Source organism: Heterodontus francisci, unplaced genomic scaffold, assembly GCF_036365525.1.
Source record: "Heterodontus francisci isolate sHetFra1 unplaced genomic scaffold, sHetFra1.hap1 HAP1_SCAFFOLD_337, whole genome shotgun sequence".
Classification (NCBI taxonomy): domain Eukaryota; kingdom Metazoa; phylum Chordata; class Chondrichthyes; order Heterodontiformes; family Heterodontidae; genus Heterodontus; species Heterodontus francisci.
The window spans coordinates 1002218-1006949 of NW_027141841.1; the positions used below are offsets into that span (position 1 = coordinate 1002218).

The following is a 4732-nucleotide window of genomic DNA, read 5'->3' on the forward strand; positions in this document are numbered from 1 at the left end:
GTACATCCAGACTCCTTTTAAATGAGTTGAGGGTTTCTGCCTCAGCTGCCCTTACAGGCAGTGAATTCCAGACTCCCACAGCCCTCTGGGTGAAAAAACCTTTCCTCATCTCCCCTCTAATTGTTCAACACATCACTTTAAATCTCTGCCCCCTAGTCACTGACCTCCCTACTAAGGTAAATAGACCCTTCCCATCCATTCTATCCAGACCCCTCACAATTTTGTACATTTCAATCAAATCTCCCCTCAGCCTCTTCTATTCCAAGGAGAACAACCCCAGTCTATCCAATCTTTACTCATAGCTGCATTTTTCCAGTCCTGGCAACATCCTCGTAAATCTCCTCTGTAACCTCTCGAGTGCAATTACATCCTTTCTGGAATGAGGTGACCAGAACTGCACACAGAACTCAAGTTGTGGCCTAACTAATGATTTATACAGTTCCAGCATAACCTCCCTGCTCTTATATTCTATACATCGGCTAATAAAGGAAAGGATTCCATAAGCCTTCTTAACCAACTTATCAACCTGTCCTGCGACTTTCAGGGATTTGTGGACATTCATTTCAAGGTCCCGCACTTCCTCTACACCTCTCAGCATTCACCCATTAATTGTGTATTCCTTTGCTGTGTTTGACCTCAGCAAAGGCATCACCTCACACTTCTCCAAGTTGAATTCCATTTGCCACTTTTCTGCCCACCTGACCAGTCCATTTCTCCAGCTCTCCTAATGAGCATTTCACCACGTGCCTTGAGCTCAGTTACTCATCACAGAATTCCCACTATCTGATTTACCCTTGTTGCCAGAGTATGTATATGAATGGTCCAGTTAAGCTTTTGTCAATGGTAACCCCCAGGATGTTGATGGTGGGGGGATTCAGCGATGGTAATGCTGTTGATCGTCAAAGGGAGATGATTACATTCTCTCTTGTTGGAGATGGTCATTGCCTGGTACTTATGTGGTGTGAATGTTACTTGCCACTTAGCAGCCCAAGCCTGAATGATGTCCAGGTCTTGCTGCTTCTGGACACGGACTCCTTCAGTATCTGAGATGTCCCGAATTTGTCCTGATTATGAAACATTGGTCACGACTCACTTGGAATATTGTATCCAGTCTTGGTCTCCTCACATGATGGGTGATATTGAGGCTTTGGAAAGGGTACAGAGGAGAGACATTCGACGAATTCCCAGTATAAGACATCTTGGTTATCAAGTTAGACTAAAAGATTTGGGACCCAACACTTTAGAGAAACCCAGACTGAGGGGTGATCCGATTGAGGTTCATAAATAATGAAGGGTCCAATTTAGCATGGGAGAGGAGTCATAACTTCATGTAGCAAAAGGCCAGATGGCACCCGGATCACATTAAATTTCATTTTCAGTGGTGGGTGAATGTGCCAGGATGGCCGAGTGTTTAAGGTGTTGGACTTGACATCCAATAAACATGTTTCTGCGTGGGTTCAAACCCCACTCCTGGTATCTGCGCTTACAAAATGTTACTTTTGCTGTCCCTGACTTTTGCATTGCACCATCATCTCTTCTGTCATTTAATCACTCTTGCCTTCCAACTGATCACAGCTTCCTATTATTTGATCTGCCCGAGCACTGTTCCTTGGCTCTGCGCTTGCTTATAAACTGGTAAATCTTTAACTTAATCTCCTCTGTACCCTGACAATGACCTTCTCATCCTTCCTGGATTGTGGTTCCTCACAGGATCCGCTGCCTCTCCGACTCCCCTCCAGGTAACTGAAGGCCCTGAGCCTTGGTCTCGCTTTATACGCCTGCTGGTTGTTGATTCCTTGCAGGTCTGCCACCGCTCAGGAGAAGCTCAAGAACCAGATCAAGCAAAGTATCAAGAGGAAAGTGGACAAAGGCTCCCTGGTGCAGAGCAAGGGACAGGGAGCCTCCGGAACTTCAAAATCAGCAAGAAGGAAAACCCAGGGAAAAGTGGGAAGGAGGGTGAAGAAACCAGCAGACAAGAAATCTTCAGTGAACAAACCAGCAGACAAGAAATCTTTAGTGAATAAACCAGCAGACAAGAAAGTGACAACAAAGAAAGTAACAGCCAAGAAAACGAGCAGCAAGGCGGCGGCAAAGCCAAATAAGGTGGTGAAGAAAGCAACGCTTCAGAAAAAGTCTCCTGCGAAGAAGGTCAAAAAAGGCAAGAGTGCGGCGGGCAGAAAGGCGCTGAAGAAAGTGCAGACATGGAAGAGCAAGGTCAAGCCGAAAGCAGCAAAGGCTCAGAAAGCAGGGTCTGGAAAGAAGTGAAAGAGCGTGGGTAACTTGTAAACATCTGAACACAAAGGCTCTTCTCAGAGCCACCCACATCTCTCAGGAAAGAGCTGATCCCCTGATCAAATGATCCCTGTCCCGGCCCCGCCTGCAGATTCCACATGGAAATGATTTTGAGTACATCCAGGATCCCTGGTGACTCCCCTCCACCCAGCCCTTTCCCCACTCTCTGCAATAAAACAGAAGGATGTCCGGCCCTCACTCTAACTGGAGATGTGTTCGGTGTAGTCTCAGTTCACAAATTCAGGGGGAGAGTTTGTAAGACAGTAACACTGGTGGAGAAACCCCACCTCACAACTCAAACCCCAACACATGAGTTTCTCCAATTCAGCTGGAGTCGGGTGACAACAGGAGCTGGGATAGGCTGTGATCGGGAATGTTAGGAATGGATTTGTTTAGGGAGGAATGTACCTGGAATCTCCGAATATAATAGTTCCTTATTTCCCCAGATGACACATTCTGCAGTGAGAGTGAAAAGTCTCTTCACTGCTTCACATTTACTAATTGTTTGGTTCTAGATGAATAATGAGTCAGAGAGTAATGACAGGATCTGAAGCTTCTCTCACACCAGCCCTTGAATGACTCAGTGTGAAGTGTCCAATGTGTGAAGCTGCTGCCAGGGTTTGTCAATCTGAACAGTTTCAGCTCAGTTACTGGGGGCCTGGAATCCCCGCAGTTTGACTCTGTCTCTGATTGGTCACCCGCTTCTCAATCCAATTCTTAACCAAAAGGAGAATCACATATAAGTAAATAGAAGTTCTCATTGGCTTAGATTTTCCAATTGGAAAAAGCCCGGCAATTCCAGAGCAGGAAGGAATTGAAGTGATGGAAAATTTCAATTTTCAGGCAACAATTTTAAAACCTCTCATTTTATGTTCTGTTCTACTGTATTTACCATCATAAAATCCTGCCGCGATTTTAGGAATCGTTGTCATTTGTCAATCTGTTAACTGTAAGCGGTGGGAGGAAGGTCCGGTGCAGCAATTTAAAACGGGACAAATATCAGCTTCCTCTCTGTAAAAGGAACACATTAGCGACTAACCGCTTCTCACAGGCTTCTCGGGGACTGACAGAAACGAGCGGTTTCTGATCTTTTCTCCTGAAAGAGGTGGATAATGCTGCAGGGAGCAATGAACTGCCCTTCACTTTCTGGCTGCTAATAAAGCCCTGACTTTAAACAGTTCAAACAGCGACTGAGGCTTCTGCCGGAAAATGAGCAGATTCACCAGAATGATCCCGGTCCATCATGGCCAAAGACATCCAGCTGGCCCGCCGCATCCGCGGGGAACGCACCTAAAACCCAGCTTCAGTAACAAGTGTAACAAGGGCTCTTTTCAGAGCCACCAAATCAGCAAAGGAAGGAGCTGCCATCTCTGTTCATCATCAAACCCATTAGATTGGAGGGGCGGTCACATGGTTTCTGTTTTGTCACATCACTTTCCCGAAAGGCCTGCAGGACTGAGAGCTGATCTGGAATTTAGAAAGCAGCATTACCGGAGACTCATTGCTGCTCAGCACAATCTCAACCCCGCTCCTGGGATCCGTTAGCTGGCATTTGGGGAAAAGAAATGGATCCCAGTTTTATTTGGAAGGCATTAATGGAGACGGGTCCGTTCACATGATGGTTATTTACAAACATTACCCAATGAGTTCACTAATATTTGCATCCATTGGAGATCAGTACACAGGATATGTAAGGCAGCTCGGTCACTCTGACTCGAACCGCCAGTTCCCCGGGGCTGCAGACCCTGACACTGCGGGGAGAGTATCCCCGACTCTACCCCGCCGCCGGGGGGAACAGACAGCTCTGAATCCGGAGAATAGGGAGGGGCGGGGGGAAGGCACCTATTAAAGCGCTGCAGTGGACTCAGCTCCTGTGTGTGCACAACTCTCACTGATTCCGTCCTCTGGGAACAGTGCGGTCTAAACAGATCAGGTTAGGAGAGAAACACACAGCCCGAGAATGGCCTCTTCCTTCCTGCATTTACTCTGTTCTGGGAGCAGATTCTCATTGAGAAGCGGCGCTCAGATCACCAGAGAGAAAAAAAACACACAATTCAAACTGTCCAAATGAAAAACAGAGAATTAACCCGGACACTTCCATTATTAAATTAATTCATCAGCTCCGAAACAGTTCCCGTTAATGTACCGGGATAATCTCGGGAATTATCAAATCGAAGGCAGCGGGATTTATTAAATTGTTGATTCTGACACCCTGTAGTTCAGTTCTTCACTTAACTAGAGGGGGAGATGTGTGAGCAGAGAAACAGAGCGAAATCCAGAGAGGGAACTGAAAACACACCTGGACAGATGGGAAACAGGTCAATCCACTGTTACAATAACTCCATCACTGACTCCCTCCTGACAGTAGCTAGTCCTTTCACAGAGACTGTGGGTGGCTCTGAAAAGAGCCTTTGGTTTATTAGATAACATTTTGGCCGCT

The 4732-nt window shown here is 46.5% G+C and overlaps 1 non-coding gene across 1 annotated transcript; it reads left to right on the forward strand.

Annotated features, from left to right (window-relative positions):
- Positions 1-1393: 1393 nt before the first annotated feature.
- trnas-uga (transfer RNA serine (anticodon UGA)) lies at positions 1394-1476 on the forward strand. Its single transcript has one exon. It is a non-coding gene; the product is annotated as a tRNA-Ser (tRNA).
- Positions 1477-4732: the final 3256 nt, after the last annotated feature.